Genomic DNA, 15,459 nt, shown 5'->3' on the forward strand with positions numbered 1-15,459 from the left:
ACAACAGGCCTGACTGACCATTGACTAAATGCTCACTCTAATAGGCATTAAGATTTAGCTCTCCAAAAATGAAGAGATAAGACATGACTGGTTCTGTGGGAGGTATCTGGATGACCCCTTGAAGACAATGGCTTGGAGCAATGACCACACCTTTGATGCCAGAGCAACTGCCAATGCAAATAAATCCTAGACTGCCAGCGGACATGGCACTCAAGGAGAAAAGCTCTTAATCTCACTAGACAGCTGGGATAAACATTTATATAGGAAACATTTTCAAAAGACTAGGCAGATTATAAAGGCACCAGGAGTCACTGAAATCTTGTTAAACATTGTTCACTGCATTACTTTAGATTTTAGCTTGAACTTATATTGTCAGATAAATTCCATTTATCTCCTGAATGCTTTTCTTACTGTGAGTATTTGTTGCTATGAATTCACACCTTCAGTGAAGATTTACATTTTGTCCTTGATCGAGACAAAGATAATGCTCAGTTTCAATCATTCCTAGGCACCTTTTTTTCACTTAACTGGGTTAGTGTTTCTTAGTGTGACACTGAAAACACAGGTTATGGTGTTTAACTGTTAGTGCAGGAAAGAAAGATGGTCTTACAGGTAAGAGACTGAATTAGTCCCCAGAGAAAGAATTCCTCTCAAACACTGCCACAGACTTCCAGCCTGACCTTGGGAAGAAAAAATAAATAAATAAATAAATAAATAAATAATGTAGTCCCTCTGTGCATCTGTAGAATTAGGAAATAAGTGCATAAGTGCTTTCTCTTCCCCTTTTTTTAACCTCGCCCTTTGCTACACACAAGGCCAAGTACACTGGGAACAGATTTTAATTGAGATTCCTAGACACCCTTTTAATACAGCCAGTGATGTACATGATGTACATTTACCATGATCAACATCATGGTAAATTTGGTGATTTAGCCAATACAATTGCTCCACTATAATTCAGAAACATAAAGACTTAAATGATATTTTTAGAAGAACCATAGAAGAATTCCCACGAGCACTCCCACACTTCCATTTGCTATCCTATCTCACTTGTCATTAATTACAAACTAATGAGTGACATTTTCTGTTCCGCATTGATACTTTACTTTTCCTCCTGTGGGGCTATCAACCAGGCTTGAAGGATGTGTCCAGACTGTGAGCATTTATCCATCCCATCTTATGAATCTCAGCATTTCAGATAAGACAAGAATTTAACACATAATAACCCCTCTTTCCAAAAATTATTTTCACTGATAATCCCTTCAGTTTGGCTCAGTTTATACTGAAAATTAATTTTTCCCATACTCTTACTTGGATGGCAGGAGAAATGGCCACATGTTCCTTGTCAGTTCCAGCTGTCTTCTGCATGTTTTCCTGATTTGCCAATATCATATTTTAAACGAAACTATCCTTAAGCAGCTCAGTTTGCTTTCCTGCATATTTTGCTTCATTGGCAATACAGAGAAGATTATTTTGATCCGAGTTCCTTGTTACAAACTGAGTTCAGGGCAATGGAGTGATTTATACTAACAAATCTTGATCATTGTCTTAATGAATATGTCTACAGTAATTACCTATGGTACAAAATCTATACTACTCAATTGTTACAATAGTGTCTGGCGTGGTTTTGGCTTGGATGAACAAGCTCAAATGACTCCAACGCACAGTGCAGGCATTAGCATGATCCAGGAACCACTCCTAGCAGGCTGTTTGCACACAGTGACCATATTTTTGATGGTTAGAGTTCAATAGTTTGACCACAGTCTGTTCTGTGCTACCTGACTTCCATGCCAGAAAACAGTGCTGGGTACATTTACCATCATACACAACCAACAGAGAACATCAAAGGAGTAACTGAGCATGTCTCTGTAAAGGCTGAATTAGATAATTCCCCCTTACAGACACTGGAGATGTAAGGCTGTAGACCTGTGGACTATGTGTTATGTTACCTGATGAAAGAGAAAGGGAAAAAGAAAAAGGTATCTTGCTACATTTATAGCACCTGGAGCAAAGGGAGATGAATGGGAAGATGAATGATCTCAGGTACAATCTAAAATAGTTCTATGACTGCATGAACTGTTCAGGGCTCTTTGTAACCTGCTTATCATCCACACATCTTCCTGGACTCTAGACCTTACAGCCAACCTTGAGAGGGAGTGAAATATCAGCACCTCATGCTCCTACACTAGAATTACACTCACTAAAAGCTGCCAGGGGGTTTCTAGGGCTAAGAACATTGTCTCTTCCTTAATGTGAACATGGAGAATGTGATCTTTATAAAAGTCAGAAAGCTTATATAGAAAAGAAAAGAAAAGAAAAGAAAAGAAAAGAAAAGAAAAGAAAAGAAAAGAAAAGAAAAGAAAAGAGAAGAGAAGAGAAGAGAAGAGAAGAGAAGAGAAGAGAAGAGAAGAGAAGAGAAGAGAAGAGAAGAGAAGAGAAGAGAAGAGAAGAGAAGAGAAGAGAAGAGAAGAGAAGAGAAGAGAAGAGAAGAGAAGAGAAGAGAAGAGAAGAGAAGAGAAGAGAAGAGAAGAGAAGAGAAGAGAAGAGAAGAGAAGAGAAGAGAAGAGAAGAGAAGAGAGAAAAGAAAAGAAAAGAAAAGAAAAGAAAAGAAAAGAAAAGAAAAGAAAAGAAAAGAAAAGAAAAGAAAAGAAAAGAAAAGAAAAGAAAAGAAAAGAAAAGAAAAGAAAAGAAAAGAAAAGAAAAGAAAAGAAAAGAAAAGAAAAGGGAGAATATACCAGAAGCTATAAGTGACTGAAACCTCACTGTCATAACTTCCCTTCCCAGCAGCAGAAATACTGAAGTTATTGGTAAAAGCATTAATTAATCACACAGCTTTAAAGATCTTTGTCACTGTCAGTAATGAAATAAATATAGGACAGTGCAGTCAGGCTATTCCTGAATATTGGATGTGCTATTACAATAATTAAGATGACTAGTGATTACCTGTCTTGTTTGCTGATACTTTCTTGGTCAGATAACTATAGCTACACTAAATGACAAGCTAAAAATATGTTTGGATCATCATTCACTGGCACATTTGTCCCTCTTACACAGCAAGAAAAAGCCACAGATATTAAGATCTAAAGTGCAATAATCAACTTAGCTGAGCTCCAAGGAACAGTGGTGAGAAAGAAATTGCTAGCAAACTACAGAGTGAAATTCAGTCTAACCATATTGTGCCTTTATCACTCATATATGAACATGAGAGCATTGTTCACCCAAATTCTGAAATAAGGATTTTCTTTATGAAAATACATCATATTGACAGAAGTGAGTTTAAGTACATACAGGCTGAGTGCAGTTAGTATCCGGCAGTGCAAAAGATCAGAGACAAGAAGATATAACAACAGCAGTTTACATTTCCTCAAGGAGAGAGTGAAATTACTGGATTGGAGTCAATTTGAACAAAAATGAACTTTATTTGTAAGCTGGAGAATGAAAGTCCCAATTAATTATTCACAATTACTCTTGTCCATTGCATCTTACTACAACCAAGCATCACTTCAGAAAACTGGTAGTATTTGGCACCTCACAGGATTCCTCCCATTGCTTTAGGACATCAGCTATGCCTCCCCATCTCCTCTCCTCCTCCAGGACTCTTCTGTCCTCTTTCTTATTTCTGACTCAGTAACTGTTCTGTCAGCAACAACAGTGACCAAACATCAGCATTTCTCTGGGTGGCTTTGGACCCCACTTCCCATCAAGATAACAAGGAGTGCATGGTAATTCTTTCTGTTTGTATAGAGTTTCCATCCCAAATTCTTTAGTAATATTTTTTCTACGTTCTCTGCCACCGTCTTCCATCCCAAAGGAATCTGGTGTTCAGTGCTGGGGGAAGAGACAGATTAGATTAGACTGAGCTTGCAAAGTACTTCAGTATCCTTTGGGAAACTAGGCATTCTAAAAATGCAAGGTACTGTATTATCATTAAAGTGATTAACCAAGTTAGCATTAAAATGCAGAAATAACCCACAGGCAAGGAGTATGTCTGTTTGTCAGTTAGCAGAATCTTTACTTTATGGAAGCTGAGCTTGAGACAGTTTTTAAATGTGTAGCCTTGAATGTCCAGCATACCTTGAAGAGGTGTAAAGATGACACTGCCGGGATATGCTAGCATTGCAAAAACATAAAGGACCTAACTGCCTTCTGAGCTGGGAGGAGCATTTAGGTTATATCAAATTTTTATAGCAGAGGGAAGTGGAATCCCAGTACATAAAGGCTAAAGAGGATAGGAGCCAGCGTGGAGTGTTAAGGAACACCACAGTTTATCTCATCAGGCTCAAACAGAGTATTATCTAACAAGAAACAGTGAGCACAGGCAGAAAGGAAAGGTTTAAACCACTCAAGTGGAGTAGCAGAAATCCCTATGTACATCTCAAGATGTTCCATGATCTTGACATGCCAGAACACTTTGAACTATTAGAAATAAAATAAGACCGACAGCAGCCTGCATCATGATACAAATAGGAAAGCATCCTAGTGTCCTTCCATACCAGCTATCAAGAGGTGAGTGAGGACATCACACAGCATGGGGCTGGAGGGTACCAGATGAACTGTACAACATGGACATGCCTATATTCTTCACATGCAGAAGCAAGGGGTGAAAGAACATAATATATCAGTCATTCCTAAATAGGTATAATACAAAAGGACAGCTATGTTGTTCAGACAGAAAGTGAAAACAAAACCAGAGTATGTGTAAGTGACCCCTAGGAGGGTCAGACTTAAACCATTAAGGGACTTGCCTGGGACTCAGGTTGGAGTTCACCATCCTGATGAGCTTACACGTGACTGTCCTGGTTTCAGTAATTTGCTTGGGTAATTTGCTCAGATCCTCAAAGCAACACGGACACCTCATTCCTGTTGATTTAAGTTAGAAGTAATATCCTTGAAAGGCCAGTCATATTCTTTCTGGACTTCATTTCTCTTCAAAAAACAGGGACAGCAGCACTTCACTCTGCCTGAGTTTTGAGAGGAGAAACACAATAAAGGTGCTGAAGAGCTTGCTTACAACACTATCAAGGAACATATGAGCAATGTTAGTAAGGTAAGCAATCAGACACTAATAACTCATGTGTCTTACTTGTTTGTAAATACTGTAGACATTGAGTCCTATTCATTCTTGGTACAGTCTCATTAATGAGGCCACGCTCTGCATTGTCTGTCTTTATCTTTCTGATGATCCCAGATGTATGGAAAAATCAGGTAGTGGAAATGAGAAGCTTTATTGTGCTTAATATCCAAAGTGACAAGTCTTCTGTAAGTGTTAAAATGAGATTCTTCCACATAGGTATAGTGACAAGGCTTGAAAGAAGCCTGTTGCTGGATTAAACAGGGTAATTGCCATACAATTAGGTACAAGCACTTAACTCCCCTCTTCCAAATTCTCAATTATAGTAATAAAAATGCTTTTGTTTTGTCTTTTGTGCTTCATGGCTTACAAATGCTCCTGTCTTCTACAGCTCAAGAGAAAAAAAAAAAAAAAAAAAAAAAAAAAAAAAAAAAAAAAAAAGAGAGAGAGAGAGAGAAAGAAAGAAAGAGCTTTGACACATTTCCAATGCAAGTGGTACAGCGTTCCTCATGACACATTATAGTGATGCTTAAACCCTGACAGCCTTAGTGTAACAGCACAGCTGAGTCTATCACTGCACTTTCCTGCCTTGTGAAAAGAGCTTTGGATAAGATGCAAAGCAATGCTCCTAAAACACCTTTCACTGTTTTTCAGAATTATCTCTTAGACTCATCCGTTAAATTGAGAAGCCTAGGGATTCAGGTCACGATTCCCTCATCATTATTAACTTCAAGGTGCACTCACTTATGTGTCAGGAAATGCCTATGAACTATGGCGAACATCAGAAAAAAAGCCCTATACTTGTTTCTTTAAGACTTACCCTAACTCCACTGTGCTAATATGCTGAAATTCATGCATAATTGCAAACATGCCTGGATAAAACTTTGAGCAGTCATATAGATTGGTCCAGACTTAAAGACAAATTCTATATTAGTGTCCTGGTTTCAGCTGAGACACAGTTAGTTTTCTTCATGGTAGCTTATATATTGCTGTGTTTTGGATTTAGGAGAAAAATAATGCTGATAACACACTGATCTTTTACTTGTCACAGAGCAGCATTTACACTGGCTCAAGGATTTTATAGCTTCTCATACTGCCCTGTGAGGAGGTGTGGTGGTTTTACCCTGCTGGGCAGCTGAACTCCACCACTACCACTCTGTCACTCCCCCTGCTCAAAGGAAGAGAGGGATTAAAAACGATGGGAATAGGCTCAAGTGTTGAGATACAGATAGGAAGATCACGCATCAGTTATCATCATGGGCAAAACACACTCAGCACAGGGAGATTAATGTAATTTATTACCTATTACTAGCAAGCTAGAGCAGTGAGAAACGTAAAGTAAAGTAAAACCACCCTCCCCCCATACACCCTCTTCCACTTCCTCCCCCTGAGTGGGACAGGAATGGGGGCTGCAGTCAATCCCTGACGCTCCTTCTCCGTCGCTCCTTCATGGTCGCAGGATTCCTCCCACGGGATGCTGTCCTTCCCAAACTGAGCCTACAGGAGCTGCCCACAGGCAGCAGCTCTTCAAGAACTGCTCCTACACGGCTCCATCCCACGAGGTCCATCCCCCAGGAGCAAACTGCTCCAGCACGGGTCCCCCACGGGTGGGCAGCAGCTCCCCCCAGACCCCCTGCTCCTGCGTGGGCTCCTCTCCACAGGCTGCAGCTCTGGCCCGGGGCCTGCTCCTGCGGGGGCTCTCCATGGGCTGCAGCCTCCTCCAGGCCACGTCCTCCTGCTCCACCAGGGGCTCCTCCACGGGCTGCAGCGTGGAGATCTGCTCCATGTGAGACCCATGGGCTGCAGGGGGACAGCCTGCTCTGCCAGGGGCCTCTGTACAAGGCTGTGGTGCTTAGCTTCTTGCCAGGTTAAACCACAACCCCTAGATACATGGCATTGGCATGTTCATTCTCTAAACACAGACTTTGGCTAAGATATTTAATTTAGACTAAATCAGAGCACTATAAACCTGAAGCATTAACATCGGTTAAATATATAGAGCTAAAGGAGCTTTACAAAACAGAATTTGGCCCTATGGATTGGAAGCCCTCCCTCACATGGAAGCCCTGTACCCAGTTTTATTGCTGTAACACAGAGCTCACCCTAAAGCTACAAAGATACATAAGTTTATGTACAGAGCCAGTTCCCAGGTACACCTGGATTGTGCCTACCCAAATTGATGTACAGCTAGGTTGTTCTTAACCTTGCAGACATGTATTTTGTACAAACTCCAGCTACCTGTTTCTTGCCTTTGCCTTTCTTACTCTGTCATCTCTTCTAATGTCACATCAGAAGTAGTTCAGACAGATTTGATACTCAGAAACATCATACCATCATTAAAATAAATGGAATCCAAATAAAGACTTAGTCCTATTCTTGGTCTTGAAACAAAGTGTTAAGATTCAATATGTAACTCTAAATTAAATTATAACCATATCTCTATATTAAAGAAGCCAGTGGCTGGAATAGACCTAAGACTAATCACTCCCTTGCTGTGAAGGGGATTAAGTGCATTTAATCCATACCTCTACCTAGTTCCTCCCTGACAGATCTTCCTCAGCCTCAGGCTACTTATTGACCTCTCTGCTCAGTCTAAAACTAACAAGAGGCCACTATACTCTACTTACTTGTGAAGTTATGGACTAAAAGCAGAAATTGCTGAATAAAACGCAATGGTCTGTCAGTGTTACGGAGGTCAGATTAGACATGAACAGTCCTCTGCAGTTTTATGACCTTGCAGAGTGCACAGGAGACAGCTTTGCCCACAAGCTGAGAACAGTATCCTTACGATTTAGTGACCGTTGTGATTCACAAGCCTCATTCCTGACAGCAGGCAAATGAGCCCTGATTCCTACAAACATATCTATTACTGGCAAATATTCACTAAGTCATCTCTGTGGAAAAAAAATCCCCAAGATGGAGAAAGCTGATTTAGCTTCTTCATTATTTGCAATTCTTTTCTCACAGGATTTAAAGGGCACTTATGTCACTTGACACTGTTTCCTGACTGGATGACTTGAACTTTTTTAAAATTTAATTAGGCCAACAGAAAATAACCACTGTTGAATAACAGATATCTTTCTACATTATTATCTTTCTTTGCATGTGGATCTTAGTATTTACATAAAGGAGGAATGGGGAATTGCCAAGCTTTGATTTTAACCTGTCCATTGCACTGTTCGTCACAATGCCCACCTTCACTTCATATACTCTTCTTTGTTTTCTCTCCCTTTGCTGCATTATGAAACAGACCTATTTAGAAATCGGGTCTGTATTATACTCACCCTTTTGGTTCCTCTTTTTTTTTGGTGCTTTTATGCACATTTCACTGAAGCCACACTTTTGTGGCTTCTTCTTCATATCTCTCTAGCACCCAGAAAACCATAGAAGTGTTTACAGAGCCCCAGCAAGGACCTATGGTACAGGGGCATAAAGCAGGACAGAATCTCTAGACCTGTAACAGAATAGCATTTTGGAATTCTCCATGATTCCTGGTAGGACAAAGAAAGAGGGTAGTGATGGGTTCCAGACCCTACAAAGAATGGTGGGATTTCCACATTATCACCTTACCACTTTCCTATGGGGTTTGTATTCAGGTGCCATCAGGCATATTTTACACTTTTCCATCCATCTCTTTTGGAGAGATGTCTGGGGAGACTACAATGTATGCTAAGGTAGACCCACATTACTGCCTTAGACAAGCTCAACCCAAGCTTTAAGCAGTCCACTTTAAGCCTGGTGAAGTCTACTGTCCTTAACCAAGAAAGAGGCATGCGTATGACCATAGAAGAGATAGAAGATAGAAGAGATTTGGGAAACTTAGTCAGTTTCTTGAAACCAAAATGGATTCTCAGTCCTTCAAAAAGTATTGCTTTTCCTCAAGTGTTTTAGCAAATGAAATCCCTTTCCCAGAAATACTATGGGTGACACTACAGCCAAGCAGAGCAGATGCTGCGAATCTAAATAAATATTCATGCATATTGTGTTACTGGCTATAGAAGTCTCAGTTCTGAAGAGCACTTAGGTATTCATTTAATTTTATTCATATGAGTAGCCCCAATGACATTAATAGGCATGAGGCTTAAATAATTGCTGGATGAGTGCCCCAAGTTACAGAAGAAAGAAAGAGGAAAGAAAAGAGAAATGGAAAGAAAAACAATGCAAAGATTAGCTGTTTTTTTCATTATTTCATTGGAAATTTTCTTTTGTATAGCATTATGCTAAAACCTATGCATAAATATGTATGTTTGAAGTTTCATTAAGGCACATTAATCCTATATTTTATTATCTTGCACATTTCAGATGAGTAGGAAAAGAGATTCCTTGACCCAAAGTAAAAATTAATTCTGCCTATAATTTATGTAAAGTTTCAGCATATCTCCTAGATTTCTTGCAAGAGAAAAAAAAAAAAAAAAATGTAATTAATTTAAAAGGCTTCTCAAAAGTGTTAAGTCAGTTTACCTCTGATAGAGTGAGCTTCTATGCTTCTGCTGTTTGCCACTTTTCAGTCATTCCCTAAAACTGATCGTGCCTGTCCACTTTCAGAGACAACCTGGAATAACTTCAGCTTCCTGGTCGTTTGACACTGTAGGCTCTTTCAGTTGCCCTTAAACAGTCTACATACTCATTTGAGATTCCCTAGGATTTAATAGATGCAGTCTCAGAAGGACAACCAAATTCCTCCTTAGTACAAACAATAGCACCTACAGAATTGTTAGCACACTCTTAAGTAGAGAGAGGTCCAAACTGAGTCGTCTACACAGAGTGTCATTTGAGATATCCCAGGGACTCAATATATCACAGGTACAAAGGAGCAGCAAGTGATTCTGTCCCACAAGTGAAGGGGAGCTGAAAGAAAGGCAGGCAGGGCAAAGATCTACCCAGCAAGAGGACATCCCAGTGGTATCCCAGCAAGGCTGGCACAGCAGGTCCAATGATGGAAAACAGAATTAAGAATTAAGAATCAAGATCCCAGCTTACCAGACAGGACCACAGTGATGGGGCAGGTGCAGGACAGAGGCAGGGACTAAATAACAAATTACATAGCAAAGCACAGGTTTGACTGCCTATAGTCATATAGGTGAACATAGGTCAAGCAGAAACTATTTAGATGCAGCTCCCAAGAGAAGGGTGGGGAGGTGCTTCTCAGGTTCCTTAGCAGAGGTTTCTCAGACCTTACAACCCCAGAGACCTCATCTAAACGGGCCAGAATCCTCACACCATAAGACTGGTGACAGGAAACAGGAGTCCAGTACCCCACAGCACTTGAGATGACGCCAGACACCCATGCTTAGGCAGCTTAACAGGCATACGTACTGGCATCTAATGACACATGAAGTCCTCACAGGGCTGGCAAAGGATCCAAAGTCTCCTAGCCTTGTAGGTGCAATAGCCTAGGGCATTTCAGAGGTCACAGGATGTCTGCATGGGCAACTGAATCACAATTCTATCTGCTGGCCAGAGGAATGGTTCTGTAAGCTACACTGGCTGCATTGATTATCTCTCCATTGCTTATAAGGGTTAGCTTATTATCTGTAGGCATCTGCCTACAGGTACATAAATTCAGATCCTTCATCTTAAAGTCCGCCCCAGCTATTCAGTACAGTTTGGGAAATTTGTTGGGAGAGAAGTAGGTAGCTGGAGAAAATTGTCTAGAAAAAGTGGTTCCTGTACTCTGTCAAACAGACAGAGACATAAGGCTTTTGCTATTATCATTCTTGAGATCTTAGCTGTTGTGAAACAGAGCCATCTGCACTTACCAAATTAAAATCAAAATTAAATTATATATTTCATATTTTATATGTATGTGGATATATGTATGTATAAAAAGCAGCTAACTATAAAAGCAGAAACAGCCAAAAATCTTACTGTATTGCTGGGAGGACTGAAAGGTCCCAGCAACCTTACTTGATAATAATCCTTTCCAGACTTCCACTACAACGAATTTCTTTGTGCATATGTCCAGCCCCAGCAGGCTCAGATGTAGACTTTTCTGTGTCCATTCTTGATGGACGCGTAAAGGCGATGGTCTAAAGCTTTGTTAAAAAAAATAAAAATAAAAAATAAATTTAAAAAATGACATCTTCTGAGAGGTTATTCTCTTCTGTGGATCATTTTATGGCTATATGAGTAAGGGGCAACATAAGACAAAGAGAACCAAGACCTCAAGAAGAGTGCAGACTAGGCACACAAGGTAAAAAGCATCTGACACCCCATCTGAAGTTACTCTGTGGAAATGGCCCCTTTCCCTCTGTGGGTCTCCATTCTTTGTTTACAGAGATGAGGACAAAAGCATTTCTGAGGTTTTAGCATTGAAGATTGTGCAGTGCTCATATAGTTTGGTGAAGCAGGCTATAGGAGCCATACACTGAAACTTTCACACAAATTAACTTTATCACATTAGAAGCCATTTCAAAATAACATACTTCCTCTTTTTTAACACAGTGTTACAGTTTATCAGGATTGCATTTTGTGGAAATCTGGGACCGTTCAATCTAGATTTTTTTTTCCTCCAACATCACTTGCCCTTGCTCCCCTTATGGTCATATACCGTTTATTTTCCATGCCTTTATCTCTCCTGACTTCTACTCATGAATCAGAAACAGTTGTGCTCACTTTTCCTTAAAAGCAAACAAATAACTATGGCTTCTGGTGATCCCAGTGCAATGCCTCCTCCTGCCCACCACCTCAGTGCCTTTTGAACTCTATTGTTATATTTTTCAGAAGATTTGGAAAGCTTCTGTAAATTTTCTGGCCACAGTACACTACATAGATACCTGTTCTCCCAGACATACTGCCAGTGCTGTGTATTAGATCATAAATATGTATTTACATGAGGCTGATGCTGATAACAGCTATGAACCTAATAGAAAATTTTGCATTCAACAAGAGAAAAGATTTTCGTTTTTCATCAGCCTGTAAGTCTTGCTCTCAAATTCATTTCTTTCCACTGGATACAATCTAATATGGTTTGAGAGTATCATAGCAATCTTGATGCAGCACCTGTTGAAATATACATGGCCACCTCCTGGGGTGTGGATAAAACCTCAAAATGGAGAATAAATAACTTATTATAAAGAACTAGAATTCCAGTTGTTATTCACAGAAATATAAAAGAACTCCTGCTTTATAATTTAGAAACTCCATCGGGTTCATATCTTTATAGTATTTTGAAGGCATGCATCAGGTAGAAGGAAAGAATAAGCATTTACTTTTCCATTAAGAAAGGTAGAAGGAGGGGAATGTTGTGCTGCTTTATATATAAAGGTACTAGTCACAGCTAAAAAACTCGAGATGAAAAAGCTACATACATTGTCATAAAAATAAATAAGGATCTCATTTCTCTCAGCCATGAAAGAAATATATTAAAGAAGGTCCCCTGACACGAAAACTTTAAGTACAAAAAAAAACAAACAAAAAAAAAAAAAAAAAACGTAGATAGACTAAGGCTTTGGGTCACAGATCCAGAAGACATCAGTATGAGAACAGATTTGTACTCCTGGCTCCAAACCAGGTGGAGAATGAGTTCCTAGTGGGGGTTATGGATTCCTATTGCATGCCAGGTGGGACATTTGCTACATCAATCATCCACGGTGTCTCAGTGGCAAATCCATGGACCAATGAAACACCGGGCACTGAATTGAGCTTCTTGGCCTCTTGGCCAGAACAAAATCAAATGCCATGATATCACAGCAAGTGGAAATGAAAAATGCAATGTAGTGAACAATAACCCATGAAAAAAAAAAAAAAATCAGAAAGGGATTTGAAGATACCTGTGTAGCAGGCTAACATTTAGATGTTGTATTTCAGTTTCAAAAAAAAGATGGCTATTATGTGAAAGCTATGAAATGTGACATTTTTCACCAGCTAGCACTAGGCTTCTTGTTATATCAGTTACATACTTTCTCTGCGTGTATCTATGCCTGCGTGTGAGCACAAGAGAACATAGTTTTTCATTACAACTTTGCACCGCTTGAAGCAATCATAGTGCAGAAGGTCTAAAATTATCTCATATTCTTTCTCTTTAGATTGTTTTTTTTTTTTTCTGTCCTAAGAATTGGGTTGGCTTTTCAAAGCCACGTAGAGAATATAGGTGAATTTCAGCATTGACTCCTTCAGCCATTATCTTGATCTAAAGCACAGAAACCCAACAGGAGCTGTCTGAGGATGGCGCATGCATAGGACAAAAAGAATCTACATTTGAAATATTTAAACTCACTCTACTGGCTACGTCTGTACATCTGAATTAAACAGTGCTGGGGCACAGGGCCTGGAACTCAATTGTCTGTCCTGTTAAAAGGCTTGAACAGTGTGTGGCATGCTTTTGCCAGAAGCTGATTAGCATTCTCCTCCAAAAAAAAACTTGCAGACGCAGTTTAGAAGTTAGCATGGGCTATTGTCTATTCCCAGTGGGTATATTGGATGAAACTATACTGTTGTAGAGAACAAGTACAATCTTGCCACATCCAGAGCCAAAAGCCTTAGCACTGTTTAGTTTGCTGTATAGATGTAGCCACTTCACCAAGTCTCCACGGCATGACTATGGGCCCCTCGAATGATTTTAAATGCATTGCACATTACAGATGCTCCAAGAAAAGGAGATGGTAAAATGCAGTGAAAAACAATTATTAATTATACATACTTTTGACAACAGCTGGGATCAATTGGAATTCAACATTTATTTATTTGCATTTTAAAAAATAAAATAAAAGAGTACCAGGAGGGTAGTTCTGTGCCTGACCATGGATCTGGGATGGCAGTGGTTTCAGGTCCTCGCTGTGAAGAGCCTTGCTTTGTGACCTTGGTCTCTGAGCCTCAGCTCATCAATAAAACTGCAATGACAAAACATGCTCAGTTCTTAGCTTATTTAGTCAGCTCATGAGGGCAGTGTGTGAACATCTTTTAAGATCATTTTGGACAGTGTGATGCTCAACGGGGCTTCGCTCTCAATTTAGGACCCCAGGTTTATGGAATATAGCAAACAATAAAGTTGTATATTTTGAATAGCTCTAGAAAATCATCTATTAAATGAAGTGTGGGGGGAGAGGGAGGGATTCAGAGAGCTCACAGTGTGCCTCACCATGGGATATGCTGCCAAAATTGTAACAATTAGCTGTCTATCTTAGGTACTTCTGTGGCTCCCAGAACCATAGTATATCAGCATATCACAAACTTTAATGGATTTTTCCTCCCCACACAGCTGCAAGACTGAGAGTGTGATGTTAGCAACTCCCTTTTACAGCAGTCGGTGAGATTTGTATCTGAACCAAGGAGCAAGGCAGCTTGGGAAGGACACTGACTGCATGGTCCCCTTCCCTCACCATGTCCCCACCTTAAAGGAGATCCCATCTTGGAGTCTAGAAGGGGCTATGGCACAGCCCTACTCAGATTCCAAATGCAGGGGTGTGAAAGACCAGGATTGCAGGGAGCACTGCAGAGCACATTACTCTGATTGCCTGGAGCCAGACAGCAAGAGTCATTTGGAAGTCTAAATGGCACTGATTTCAATAACTGATTTAAAATCACTGATTTTAAGTACACCTATGAACCCAGGCCAAGAGGCAGATCCATGCTTTTGAATTACAGCCAGATCTGATTGTAAAATGATAGCTACTCAATATAGCCGTAACTAGTGCTAGTTTGAGTACAATGGTCTGCATGAGCTGTGGGGCAGACAAAGCCCAAGGGACCTGACCAAGGCTACAGAGGATATTACTGATAGGGCATGCCATTTCTCCTCCACAAAGTCCGAATCAGACCCTGCAACCCATAAGCTATTTTTCCTTTCAGATGTAATTTCCCTCCTGGGAGTGGATATCAGAAAATCAGAATTTTGTTTTCAAAATAGCATCTTCCTGTGATGATAATGAACCAGGCAAGTTTTCTTGCAGCCTCTGGAAATGAAGTAGTTACCAGAGATTAAGGGTTTTCTCAATACAAGAGTGGTTTTCACTCAACCAGCTCTCAAACTGAGTCCACGGGTGAGGAAGAATGCCTTGGTTGTAGAGAGGCCGGGAATTATAAGGGGACTTCCTCTGGGTCCATAGTGGATCTGACAGAGACAAGGAAATGTGGTCCCTGATTTTCTCTCACTAAATCTTGAAGCTCCAGGCAAGGTCCCTGAGCAGCCACCACTGGTGGAGAGGGCCAGGAGGAACTGATGCTTTGAAAACCATTTTGGAGTTAAATGAAGTTGAAAAAATAATCCACATTTAGAAAGAAAATTAAAGATCAATTGAAGTCTGGGTACACTGTTTTCAGGTGATTTTCCCAAAGAAAATGTCTGTAAATTTGCTTCCTGGAAAAGAACTGTAGCTTTTCTTTTTCTTTTGCAGTGTATGTCATCACTGTCATTATTTTGCTAAGGAGAGACACTTGGAGAACAAGAC

The sequence above is a fragment of the Aythya ferina genome, assembly GCF_964211825.1.
Source record: "Aythya ferina genome assembly, chromosome: 3".
NCBI lineage: Eukaryota > Metazoa > Chordata > Aves > Anseriformes > Anatidae > Aythya > Aythya ferina.